Source organism: Tamandua tetradactyla, chromosome 6, assembly GCF_023851605.1.
Source record: "Tamandua tetradactyla isolate mTamTet1 chromosome 6, mTamTet1.pri, whole genome shotgun sequence".
Classification (NCBI taxonomy): Eukaryota; Metazoa; Chordata; class Mammalia; order Pilosa; family Myrmecophagidae; genus Tamandua; species Tamandua tetradactyla.
The window spans coordinates 117,886,898-117,901,374 of NC_135332.1; the positions used below are offsets into that span (position 1 = coordinate 117,886,898).

At 39.1% G+C, this 14,477-nt stretch overlaps 1 pseudogene; it reads left to right on the forward strand.

Moving 5' to 3' along the window:
* The first annotated feature begins 908 nt into the window (after window positions 1-908).
* The window catches only part of LOC143686811 (transmembrane emp24 domain-containing protein 2-like), a 64,480-nt pseudogene continuing 50,911 nt past the window's right edge, over window positions 909-14,477 (forward strand).

Here is a 14,477-nt window from a genome sequence, read left to right on the forward strand (position 1 = left end):
CACCATCAATAGCATAGTCAGAGACTTCTACACTTCCACAAGTAGGGCCTATGACCCACTGACAGCTTGAAGCAATTGCAGAAGATGGACCATCAGCCCAAATTTCCTTAAGATTAAGGGTAGTTAGAAGTCTCAGAGGGGGGAATGATGCAGGGTTAGAATTAGGGTGGTGGCTAGCTAAGCATAGGGCAAACTCCAACAAGCGGAGACAGAATAACTCTGAGAAGAACAGCAAAAAACAGCAACTGGCAGCCAAACAACCCCCACCTGAGTAGTGAGTCATCTACTAAGAAGGGTGGAGCCAACCCACCTACCTACCCAAATAAATGCCCTACTATAAGACACTGTCCTGGAAAGAAGGGAGGATAGGAGGAACAGCCCCAAACAAGAAAGAGGGAGGGGGATTAAGTAAGCTAATCTATAAAAGCAAATGACTCCATATTGTCTTTTTTCTTTTTTAGGTGCATGGTCCAGGAATTGAACCTGGGTCTCCTGCATGGAAGGCGTCCACACTGTCTTTTGCTGCTCACCTTTCTTACCTCTGTCTTTGTGAGAGTGCCCGTGCATTCTCTCACATGTGTACCTCATACATTTTCTATCTGCTTAAAAAAAGAGCGGAGTAAAGCTTGGAGCAAGTAACACCATCTTATTGCAGGAGACACGAGAGAAAAGCAATTCTGCTACCCAAGTTCAATGACAGGGACTTGTAATTAAGCCGTGAGAGTGCGTGCGTTACTTAAATTGTGTGATGTAAACATCAATTTTCATATCTTTAAAATGTGGGCAAGGATAATGTTTACCACCTAGTGTGGTTGTGAAGATTAATGATAATATTTTTCAAAGAAATAACAGTCCCAGACAATGTTAAACAGGCAGGAATGACTTTATTTAGGGACGGCTATAGCAGAATGTACTCCGACAGAACAAAGGACAGCCAGCTTTTAAAGGGCTGGGACTGGGTTGGAGGAAAAGCCCTGGACAATATCGAGGGGGATTTATCACTGGGGTGGGTGAGGGATTTGCCCAGGTGGCAATTAGGACACCTGATTCCAAATTCGGCCACCTGGAGTCAGTAAGGGAGGGAGGCAGAGGGATATATGGAGCTGCCGGGTTAGGAGCTTCTCAGGAGCCTGTGGTTTAACGGCCATGGTGAGAAGGAGAAAGGAGGGAGGTCTAGGTCTGGCTTGATACTTATAATAGCTAGGGTCTGAAGTTGTTCTTTATCCTTTTATTTTCTGCTGTTTCAGTTTTTCTCCGTAGTCCCACAGCTCGTGATGAGTTTCAAGATAGATTCAGGAGGGAAGGGGTAGGGGCGTGCAAGGAGAAAGGCTGGCAGCTTGGTCCAGAGGGAGAAAAACAGTCTCGGTCAGATTCATGTGAAGTGCCAGTGCCTGAGACCTGGTAAGGGCTCCAAAATTGATAGCTATGAAGATGGTCATGATAATCAAGAGTGTGTGGCCGCACCCATAGTCCAATCAACCCAGATATCTAGTGAGATCCAAGACCTAGGGATTTTAAATCCAAAGTATCTTTCCTATTTGCTCCTTGCCCATACCTGCAACCAAGGTCAGGCTCTGCTTCCTCTCCCTTGAGGTAAAAAAACAGCTGCTGAGCTGGGCTTCTTGTCTCAGCTGTGCTCCTGCAGCTCATGTCTTTTCTCCATTAAGGAAATCTCTACTTTCATAGTGAGGCTAAGTCTCAGTCCCTAAACCTTTCTCCGTGTGGTTCTAGTTCTTTCTCTTTCTTAACTATTCTTTTAGGACAAGCATTTATTCTTTTTTTTTTCTTTTTCTTGTGAAATACAGCATGCTTTACAGAAAAATGTACAAAAACCATATACATAGTTCAAGGAAGAATTATGAACTACCTACCATTCAGGTCAGTAAATCAAAATTACTGTTTTCCAGAAGCCCCCTGTGTACCCTTCCTTGATTTTAACACCAGCACTCTTGTCAAAAGTAACCATAGTCCTGATTTCTGTGAGTTTCTTGCTTTTTGTTTTACTATCTGTGCGTGTACCCCTTAACAGCATATCTTGTTTTTTTTTAAATTTGACCAGTTCTCTTTTTCATATTTTAGAATTTCTGAAACTGGGGTGTGCTTATAACTGATGATTTGTTCTAGTTTGATTGGCAGCATCTGTCTTTCTTAGAAGAACATAATAGTGTTTTATGAGTGACATCTTACAGTTGGTGTAGCTGTTTTGCTTGTTTTTTTTAAATTTTTATCTTTTTTTATTGTATAGTATAACATATGTACAAAGCACAGAAATGAAAAAAGCAATGGTTTAAAAGCACTCTTCAACAAGTAGATACAGGACAGATCCCAGAGTTTGTCATGGGCTACCATATGATCCCCTCAGATTTTTCCTTCTATCTGCTCCAGAATATAGGAGGCTAGAGGGCTTAAATATATATATTTTTTACCATCACAATCAACTTTTTTCTTTCTTTTTTTGTGAAAAATAACATATATACCAAAAAGCTATAAATTTCAAAGCACAGCACTACAACTAGTTGTAGAATATATTTCAGAGTCTGACATGGGTTACGATTTCACAATTTTAGGTTTTTACTTCTAGCTGCTCTAAAACACTGGAGATTAAAAGAGGTATCAATTTAATGATTCAGTATTCATATTTGTCTAAGTTCTATCTTCTCTGTTTAACTCCACTATCACCTTTGATCTTTCCCTCTCTTTAGGGGTGTTTTGAGCTATGGCAATTCAAAATTTTTCATATTGGAAGGGTCTGTCACTAATATGGGGTAAGGAGATGGAACTAGCTGATGTTCTGGAAAGGCTGGGCTAGGTTTCAGGACTTATCTGGACCAGGGACCTATCTTGAGGTTGTAGGTTTCTGGAAAGTTACTCTAGTGCATGGAACCTTTGTAGAATCTTACATATTGCCCTAGGTGTCCTTTAGGATTGGCTGGAATGGTTTTGGTTGGGATTTAGCAAGTTATGATAGGTAGCATTGTCTGAATGAAGCTTGCATAAGAGCAACCTTCAGAGTAGCCTCTCGACTCTATTTGAACTCGCTCTGCCACTGATACTTTATTAGTTACACTTCTTTTCCCCCTTTTGGTCAGGATGGAGTTATTGATCCCACTGTGCCAGGTCTGGATTCATCCCTGGGAGTCATCTCCCATGTCACCAGGGAGACTTTTACCACTGGATGTCATGTCCCACATAGAGGGAGGGCAATGATTTCACATGTAGAGTTGGGCTTAGAGAGACTGAGGCCATATCTGAGAAATAAAAGAGGTCCTCCAGAAGTAACTCTTAGGCATGCCTATAGCTAGACTAAGCTTCTCCACTACCTAGATAAGCTTCACAATAGTAAGCCTCATGACTGAGGGCATGGCCTATTGATTTGGGTATCCCTAAAGTTTGACACAGTATCAGGGGATTCCCTGATGGTAAGGTTTAGTAGTTCCATAGTCTTTCTCCCATCCCTCAAGGGACTTTGCCAATACTTTTTGATTATCTGCTTAATATACTCTAGGATGCATTCAGGCATTACAATAATCTACACAGGATTAAAGGACCTCTTTCTTATTCTGTGTTCTGTATTTCAGTCGCTCAAATAAGCTATATAGATAGGTTGAATTAGATTATGTACTACAGAAAATTTCAGTTCTAGACCAAGTAAAACTTTCTTTCATTGGTCTCAAAGATTGTGTGTGGTTCTAAAATATAGATACTGTCTTCCTTAAACCTGTGTTCTGAATTACTTTAACCCCAACCTGTTTGGCTTCATTCTTATCTCTAAACATCAGGTTATACATATAAAACAACCTCTCAAAATCCAGAAATAATAATCACCACTCCTGCCTTAATGTGTCTGCTCTAAAAGCTTACAGTCTAGGCCCCTATTTTCTTGTAAACATTTTCTAAAGGTGACCATACCATTCTTGTTTTTTTGTTTCTGGATTACTTTGTCTCACCAAATGTCTCACATGTTCATTCACATCATTGCATGGCTCATGACATTGTTCCTTTTTGTAGCAGCACAGCCTTTGTTCATAAGTATACACCATCGTTTGCCATTCTATTCCTCTGTCAGTGCATTCATCAGGCATCGTGTAGAAGGCCCAAAGTCCACAGCCCATCAACATTCTCAATTTTAGACAATTTCATTGTCCCCAAGAGACAGAAAACCAGTAAACACACCCTCACTAAATCGGAAATCTAAACCTCCTCTTAACTCTTGTCCCTCCCCGCATTATTTACCTCTCATGTTGTTGTGGTAGTGCCGATGGTTTCCTTTTGAACATAGCTCATAGCATGTGCTAGCAATATTCCCCCTGTACCCTGGACTTAAACACTCTTTATACAAGAATTTATCTTTCAAGTAATTCTTATGAGAACTCATTCATACTTCTAGTGAGTCAGTGGGACATGTAGGTCTGTACAACCCCTTTCAATCTTGGTCATCTTCGATATGGTAATATTACTTCTAGACCCACTAGAGAACCACTTTCACTCCTATCTATTCCTTACATTGGAGTTCAACCTCATTAGCTAACGGTTCACCCATCTGTAGCTTCTATGTATCTCTAAGTCCCCTATATTCTATATTATATGCCTCTGATTATATCTTTATGCTGGTCATAAAACTGGAATCATACAGTATTGATCCATTATACATTCCCACCAGCAGTGTAAGTGTCCCAGTTTCTCCGCATCTCTCCAACATTTATAGTTTCCTGTTTGTTTAATAGCAGCCATTCTTATAGGTGTGAGGTTCTTCTCTTTTAGGATAGGTTTCTCATTGTAGTCTTGATCTGCATTTCCCTTATAGCCAGTGAAATCAGCATTTCTTCATGTGCTTTTGAGCCATCTGTCTTTGCTCTTCGGAAAAATGCCTATTCATATCTTTAGCCCATTTTATAATTGGATTGTTCTTTTGTTGTTGAATTGTATGATTTATTTGTATGTACAGGAAATCAAACCTTTGTCTGATATATGATTTTCAAACATTTTCTCCCATTGAGTTGGCTGCCTCTTCACCTTTTTGACAAAGTCTTTTGAGGTGCAGAAGCATTTGATTTTGAGAAGTCCCCATTTATCTATTTTTTCTTTCATTGCTTGTGCTATTACTAGGTCTTGACAATGTTTCCCTACGTTTTCTTCTAGAAGCTTTATGGTGCTAGTTCTTATATTTAGGTGTTTGATCCACTTTGAGTTAATTTTTGTGTAGGGTGCAAGATAGGGGTCCTCTTTCATTCTCTTGGCTATTGATATCCAGTTTTTCCATTCCCAATTATTGAAAAGACTGTTTTGTCCCAGTTCAGAGGATATGGGGTCTTTTAAAAAATCAGTTGACCATAGATTTGGTGGTCTATTTCTGCACTCTTGATTGAATTCCATTGATCAATGCTTTTATCTTTGTGCCAGTGCCATGCTGTTTTGACCACTGTGGCTTTATAATAGGTTTTAAAGTCAGGGAGTGTCAATCCTCCCATTTCATTCTTCTTTTTTAGGATACTTTTTGCTATTTGGGTCTCTTTCCCTTCCAGATAAATTTGGTAACTAGCTTTTCCAAGTCTTCAAAGTAGGTTGTTGGAATTTTGATTGGTACTGTGTTGAATCTGTAGATCAGTTTGGGGAGAATTGACATCTTAACTATATTTAGCCTTCCTATCCATGAGCAGGGAATGTCTTTCCACCTGTTTAGATCTCCTTTGATTTTTTTTTTAATTAATTTATTTTTTTTATTGATTAAAAAAATTAACTAACACAACAATAGAAATCAATCCATTCTACATATGCAATCAGTAATTCTTAATATCATCACATAGGTGTATGGTCATCATTTCTCAGTACATATGCATCGATTTAGAGAAAGAAATAGCACTACAACAGAAAAAGAAATAAAGTGATAACACAGAGAGAAAACACAAATAAAAATAAAAAGTACAAAAATATATAAGAGAAAAAAAAACAAAACAAACAAAAAAAAACTATAGATCAGATGCAGCTTCATTCAGCGTTCCAAGATAATTACATTACAATTAGGCAGTATTGTGCTGACCATTTTTTTTTTTTTTAGACGTCATACCATTCTACATATGCAATCAGTAATTCTTAACATCATCACATAGATGCATGATCATCGTTTCTTAGTACATTTGCATCGGTTTAGAAGAACTAGCATTATAACAGAAAAAGATATAGAATGTTAATATAGAGAAAAAAAATAAAAGTAATAATAATAAGAACAAAACAAACAAAACAAAACAAAACAAAAACCTATAGCTCGGATGCAGCTTCGTTCAGTATTTTAACATGATTACTTTACAATTAGGTATTATTGTACTGTCCATTTTTGAGTTTTTGTATCTAGTCCTATTGCACGGTCTGTATTCCATCAGCTCCGATTACCCATTATCTTATCCTGTTTCTAACTCCTGCTGAACTCTGTTACCAATGACATATTCCAAGTTTATTCTCGAGTGTCGATTCACATCATTGGGACCATACAGTATTTGTCTTTTAGCTTTTGGCTAGACTCACTCAGCATAATGTTTTCTAGGTCCATCCATGTTATTACATGCTTCATAAGTTTATCCTGTCTTAACGCTGCATAATATTCCATTGTACGTATATACCACAGTTTGTTTAGCCACTCGTCTGTTGATGGACATTTTGGCTGTTTCCATCTCTTTGCAATTGTAAATAACGCTGCTATAAACATTGGTGTGCAAATGTCTGTTTGAGTTTTTGCCCTTAATTCCTTTGAGTAGATTCCCAGCAATGGTATTGCTGGATCGTATGGCAATTCTATATTCAGCTTTTTGAGGAACCGCCAAACTGCTTTCCACAGTGGTTGTACCATTTGACATTCCCACCAACAGTGGATAAGTGTGCCTCTTTCTCCGCATCCTATCCAGCACTCGTCATTTTCTGTTTTGTTGATAATGGTCATTCTGGTGGGTGTGAGATGATATCTCATTGTGGTTTTGATTTGCATTTCTCTAATGGCCAGGGACATTGAGCATCTCTTCATGTGTCTTTTGGCCATTTGTATTTCCTCCTCTGAGAGGTGTCTATTCAAGTCTTTTTCCCATTTTGTAATTGGGTTGGCTATCTTTTTGTTGTTGAGTTGAACAATCTCATTATAAATTCTGGATACTAGACCTTTATCTGATATGTCGTTTCCAAATATTGATTCCCATTGTGTAGGCTGTCTTTCTACTTTCTTGATGAAGTTCTTTGATGCACAAAAGTGTTTAATTTTGAGGAGTTCCCATTTATTTATTTCCTTCTTCAGTGCTCTTGCTTTAGGTGTAATGTCCATAAAACCGCCTCCAATTGTAAGATTCATAAGATATCTGCCTACATTTTCCTCTAACTGTTCTATGGTCTTAGACCTAATGTTTAGATCTTTGATCCATTTTGAGTTAACTTTTGTATAGGGTGTGAGATATGGGTCTTCTTTCATTCTTTTGCATATGGATATCCAGTTCTCTAGGCACCATTTATTGAAGAGACTGTTCTGTCCCAGGTGAGTTGGCTTGACTCCCTTATCAAAGATCAAATGACCATAGATGAGAGGGTCTATATCTGAGCACTCTATTCGATTCCATTGGTCGATATATCTATCTTTATGCCAATACCATGCTGTTTTGACCACTGTGGCTTCATAATATGCCTTAAAGTCTGGCAGCGCAAGACCTCCAGCTTCGTTTTTTTCCCTCAAGATGTTTTTAGCAATTCGGGGCACCCTGCCCTTCCAGATAAAGTTGCTTATTGGTTTTTCTATTTCTGAAAAATAAGTTGTTGGGATTTTGATTGGTATTGCATTGAATCTGTAGATCAATTTAGGTAGGATTGACATCTTAACTATATTTAGTCTTCCAATCCATGAACACGGTATGCCCTTCCATCTGTTTAGGTCTTCTGTGATTTCTTTTAGTAGTTTTTTGTAGTTTTCTTTGTATAGGTCTTTTGTCTCTTTAGTTAAATTTATTCCTAGGTATTTTATTCTTTTAGTTGCAATTGTAAATGGGATTCGTTTCTTGATTTCCCCCTCCGCTTGTTCATTGCTAGTGTATAGAAATGCTACAGATTTTTGAATGTTGATCTTGTAACCTGCTACTTTGCTGTACTCATTTATTAGCTCTAGTAGTTTTGTTGTGGATTTTTCCGGGTTTTCGACGTATAGTATCATATCGTCTGCAAACAGTGATAGTTTTACTTCTTCCTTTCCAATTTTGATGCCTTGTATTTCTTTTTCTTGTCTAATTGCTCTGGCTAGAACCTCCAACACAATGTTGAATAATAGTGGTGATAGTGGACATCCTTGTCTTGTTCCTGATCTTAGGGGGAACGTTTTCAATTTTTCCCCATTAAGGATGATATTAGCTGTGGGTTTTTCATATATTCCCTCTATCATTTTAAGGAAGTTCCCTTGTATTCCTATCCTTTGAAGTGTTTTCAACAGGAAAGGATGTTGAATCTTGTCAAATGCCTTCTCTGCATCAATTGAGATGATCATGTGATTTTTCTGCTTTAATTTGTTGATATGGTGTATTACATTAATTGATTTTCTTATGTTGAACCATCCTTGCATACCTGGGATGAATCCTACTTGGTCATGATGAATAATTCTTTTAATGTGTTGTTGGATACGATTTGCTAGAATTTTATTGAGGATTTTTGCATCAATATTCATTAGAGAGATCGGCCTGTAGTTTTCTTTTCTTGTAATATCTTTGCCTGGTTTTGGTATGAGGGTAATGTTGGTTTCATAGAATGAGTTAGGTAGTTTTCCCTCCACTTCGATTTTTTTGAAGAGTTTGAGGAGAGTTGGTACTAATTCTTTCTGGAATGTTTGATAGAATTCACATGTGAAGCCGTCTGGTCCTGGACTTTTCTTTTTAGGAAGCTTTTGAATGACTGCTTCGATTTCTTTACTTGTGATTGGTTTGTTGAGATCATCTATCTCTTCTTGAGTCAGAGTTGGTTGTTCATGTCTTTCCAGGAACCCGTCCATTTCCTCTAAATTGTTGTATTTATTAGCGTAAAGTTGTTCCTAGTATCCTGTTATTACCTCCTTTATTTCTGTGAGGTCAGTAGTTATGTCTCCTCTTCCATTTCTGATCTTATTTATTTGCATCCTCTCTCTTCTTCTTTTTGTCAATCTTGCTAAGGGCCCATCATTCTTATTGATTTTCTCATAGAACCAACTTCTGGCCTTATTGATTTTCTCTATTGTTTTCATGTTTTCAATTTCATTTATTTGTGCTCTAATCTTTGTTATTTCTTTCCTTTTGCTTGCTTTGGGGTTAGTTTGCTGTTCTTTCTCCAGTTCTTCCAAATGGATAGTTAATTCCTGAATTTTTGCCTTTTCTTCTTTTCTGATATAGGCATTTAGAGCAATAAATTTCCCTCTTAGCACTGCCTTTGCTGCGTCCCATAAGTTTTGATATGTTGTGTTTTCATTTTCATTCGCTTCGAGGTATTTGCTAATTTCTCTAGCAATTTCTTCTTTGACCCACTCGTTGTTTAGGAGTGTGTTGTTGAGCCTCCACGTATTTGTGAATTTTCTGGCACTCTGCCTATTATTGATTTCCAACATCATTCCTTTATGGTCCGAGAAAGTGCTGTGTAAGATTTCAATCTTTTTAAATTTGTTAAGACTTGCTTTGTGACCCAGCATATGGTCTATTTTTGAGAATGATCCATGAGCACTTGAGAAAAAGGTGTATCCTGCTGTTGTGGGATGTAATGTCCTATAAATGTCTATTAAGTCTAGTTCATTTATAGTAATATTCAGATTCTCTATTTCTTTGTTGATCTTCTGTCTAGATGTTCTGTCCCTTGATGAGAGTGGTGAGTTGAAGTCTCCAACTATTATAGTATATGAGTCTATTTCCCTTTTCAGTGTTTGCAGTGTATTCCTCATGTATTTTGGGGCATTCTGGTTTGGTGCGTAAATATTTATGATTGTTATGTCTTCTTGTTTAATTGTTCCTTTTATTAGTATATAGTGTCCTTCTTTGTCTCTTTTAACTGCTTTACATTTGAAGTCTAATTTGTTGGATATTAGTATAGCCACTCCTGCTCTTTTCTGGTTGTTATTTGCATGAAATATCTTTTCCCAACCTTTCACTTTCAACCTATGTTTATCTTTGGGTCTAAGATGTGTTTCCTGTAGACAGCATATAGAAGGATCCTGTTTTTTAATCCATTCTGCCAATCTATGTCTTTTGATTGGGGAATTCAGTCCATTGACATTTAGTGTTATTACTGTTTGGATAATATTTTCCTCTAACATTTTGCCTTTTGTATTATATATATCATATCTGATTTTCCTTCTTTCTACACTCTTTTCCATATCTCTCTCTTCTGTCTTTTTGTATCTGACTCTAATGCTCCCTTTAGCATTTCTTGCAGAGCTGGTCTCTTGGTCACGAATTCTTTCAGTGACTTTTTGTCTGAGAATGTTTTAATTTCTCCCTCATTTTTGAAGGATAATTTTGCTGGATATAGGAGTCTTGGTTGGCAGTTTTTCTCTTTTAGTATTTTAAATATATCATCCCACTGTCTTCTAGCTTCCATGGTTTCTGCTGAGAAATCTACACATAGTCTTATTGGGTTTCCCTTGTATGTGATGGATTGTTTTTCTCTTGCTGCTTTCAAGATCCTCTCTTTCTCATTGACCTCTGACATTCTAACTAGTAAGTGTCTTGGAGAACGCCTATTTGGGTCTAATCTCTTTGGGGTGCGCTGCACTTCTTGGATCTGTAATTTTAGGTCTTTCATAAGAGTTGGGAAATTTTCAGTGAAAATTTCTTCCATTAGTTTTTCTCCTCCTTTTCCCTTCTCTTCTCCTTCTGGGACACCCACAACACGTATATTTGTGCGGTTCATATTGTCCTTGAGTTCCCTGATACCCTGTTCAAATTTCTCCATTCTTTTCCCTATAGTTTCTGTTTCTTTTTGGAATTCAGATGTTCCATCCTCCAAATCACCAATTCTATCTTCTGTCTCTTTAAATCTATCATTGTAACTATCCATTATTTTTTCTATGTTTGCTACTTTATCCTTCACTTCCATAAGTTCTGCGATTTGTTTTTTCAGTTTTTCTATTTCTTCTTTATGTTCAGCCCATGTCCTCTTCATGTCCTCCCTCAATTTATCGATTTCATTTTTGAAGAGGTTTTCCATTTCTGTTCGTATATTCAGGATTAGTTGTCTCAGCTCTTGTGTCTCATTTGAGCTATTGGTTTGTTCCTTTGACTGGGCCATATTCTCAATCTTTTGAGCGTGGACAGTTATCTTCTGCTGCTGGCGTCTGGGCATTTATTCAGATTTCTCTGGGTGTTGGACCCAGCAAGGTTGTAAGATTTTTCTATGAAATCTCTGGGATCTGTTTTTCTTATCTTGCCCAGTAAGTGGCGCACGTGGCACACGTTTGCCTCAAGTGTTTGGAATGGGTCTCCCCCAGTCACCGATCTCCGTGGCCTGGGGCTTTCGGATCCAAATCTCTCCGTTGGTTCAGGGGCCGCGCGTGGTGGGGGCGTCAGCTGCCGCGGCTTGAGGGGACCCTGTGGCTGGTTGTGGGCCGCAGCGGGCCTGGGGGATTCCCCACCGGACCAGGAAGCCTCCCGTGGGGGGGGGGCTTCCGTGGCTTGGATAGCCCTCCTATCTGAGATTCGTATCCGCGGACTTGAAGCAGAGACTCGAAGCCACCCGCAAAAGAGGGGTGCCACCTGCCTCGGCTTGGGAAACTTGCTTCTCCAATCCTCTCAGCCGGCCCGGAGAGGGGGGAGGGAGTAGCTCGGACCACCGCAGCTGCCGCTGATCGGGAGATCGCACGCCGCTCGGGGGTCTCACTGCAGCCGAGTCTCGCAGTCAGTCTAGCCAGCCCAGACTTTGGATAGCCCTCTGATCCGGGACTCGTAGCCGCGGACTTAAAGCCGAGACTCGAAGCCGCCCGCAAAAGAAGGGCGCCGCCTGCCTCGGCTTGGGGAACTTACTTCTCCGATACTCTCAGCCGGCCCGGGAAGGAGGGAGGGATTAGCTCGGACCGCCGCAGCTGCGGCCGCTCGGGGGTCTCGCCGCAGCCAAGACTCGGAATCAGACTTGCCAGCCCAGACTTTGGATAGCCCTCTGATCCGAGACTTGTAGTTGCGGACTCGAAGCTGCCCGCAAAAGTGTGGCGCCGGCCGCCTTGGCTGGGAAGCTTGTCTCTCCGAGTCTCTCAGCCAGCCCCGGAAGGAGGGAGGGATTAGCTCGGACCGCCGCAGCTGCAGCCGCTCGGGGGTCTCGCCGCAGCCAAGACTCGGAATCAGACTTGCCAGCCCAGACTTTGGATAGCCCTCTGATCCGAGACTTGTAGTCGCGGACTCGAAGCCGCCCGCAAAAGTGTGGCGCCGGCCGCCTTGGCTGGGAAGCTTGTCTCTCCCTCCTTTGATTTCTTTTAGCAATGTTATGTAGTTTCCTGTGTACAAGTCTTTTACATCCCTAGTTAAGTTCCTTCCTAAGTACTTGATTCTTTTGTTATTTTTTCCCAAAATAATGGAAGTTTTATTAAACATAAAAAGGCTGTAAAAAACAGAATGCATAAACTAAAAGCATGAGCAACAAAAGAAGAAATAGATAAACAGGACTAACATTAAAAACTTTTATGCATTAGAGGACATTATCAGGAAAGTGAAAAGACAACCTACAGAATGGGAAAAAAATATCTGATAAGGTTTAGTATCCAGAATAGATTTTATATTGCTAAAAGTCAACAACAAAAGACAGCTCAATTTTACAAGGGCCAAGAATTTGAATAGACATGCCAGTCATACAAATGACCAATAAACACATGAAAAGATGCCCAATATCATTAACCACCAGGGAAATGCAAATCCAAACCACAACAAGATAGCATTTTACATCTAGTAGAATGGCTATTATTTATAAATGGGAAATGATAAATGCTGCCAAGGATGTAGAGAAATAAGAAGCTTGGCACATTCTTGATGGAGATTTAAATGGTGCAGCCATTGTGGAAATTTCCTAAGTATAGCTTTACCATATGACCTGGCAATTGATCTCCAGGTATATACCCAAAAGAATTAAAAGCAGGGACCCAACAGACACCGCACATTGATGTTCATAATAGTGCTACTCACAATAGTCAAAAAATGGAAGCAACTCAAATATCTATCAACTGAAGAATGGCTTAAAAATGTGGTATATACATAATAATGAAATACCATTGCACCATAAAAAGGAATTAAGTTCTAATACTTGCAACAACATAAACATCATATTGAGTGAAATAAGCCAGGCACAAAAGGGCAAATACTGTATAATCTCACTCATATGAAATAATTAAAATATGCAAATTCATAGAGTTAGAAAGTACCGTACAGGTTACCAGGGACAGGGATGTGGATAGGGAATGGAGTGTTAATGCTCATTTGGTAGAGTTTCTCTTTGAGGTATTGGTCAGTTGTTATTTTTTTTTTCAGTCTATTTTTTAAAAATTTTTGTTTATTTTTTAAACATAACAGCATACAAACATGAACATTCTTAACATATGAGCATTCCATTCTTAGTGTATAATCAATAACTCACAGTATCATCACACAGTTGTGTATTCATCACCAAGATCATTTCTTAGAACATTTGTATCAATTCAGAAAAAGAAATAAAAAATAAAAGAGAAAAACACATACGTACTATACCCCTTACCCCTCTCTCTCATTGACTGCCAGTATTTCCATCTACCCAATATATTTTAGCCTTTGTTTCCCCTATTTTTTCTTATACCCTTACCATACCCTTTCATTGATCACTATTATTTCAATCTACTAAATTTATTTTAACATTTGTTCTGCCTATTATTTATTTATTGTTAATCCATATGTTTCACTTATCAGTCCATATCATAGATAAAAGGAGCATCAGACACAAGGGTTTCACAATCACATAGTCACAATGGGAAAGCTATGTCATCATAATAATCATCTTCAAGAAACATGGCTACTGGAACACAGCTCTACATTTTCAGGCACTTCCCTCCAGCCTCTCCAATATACCTTACCTAAAAAGGTAATATCTATATAATGCATAAGAATAACCTCCAGGATAACCTCTCGACTCTGTTTGGAATCTCTCAGCCATTGATACTTTATTTTGTCTCATTTCTCTCTTCCCCCTCTTGGTCAAACAGGTTTTCTCAATCCCTTGATGCTGAGTCCCAGCTCATTCTAGGATTTCTGTCCCACATTGCCAGGAAGGTCCACACCCCTGGGAGTCATGTCTCATGTAGAGAGGGGGAAGATGGCGAGTTTGTTTGTTGTGTTGGCTGAGAGAGAGAGAAGCCACATCTCAGGAACAAAAGAGGTTCTCTGGGGGCAACTCTTAGGCCTAATTTTAAGTAGGCTTAGCCTATCATTTGCAGGGATAAGTTATATATGAACAAACCCCAAGATTGAGGGCTTGGCCTATTGCTCTGGTTGTCCCCA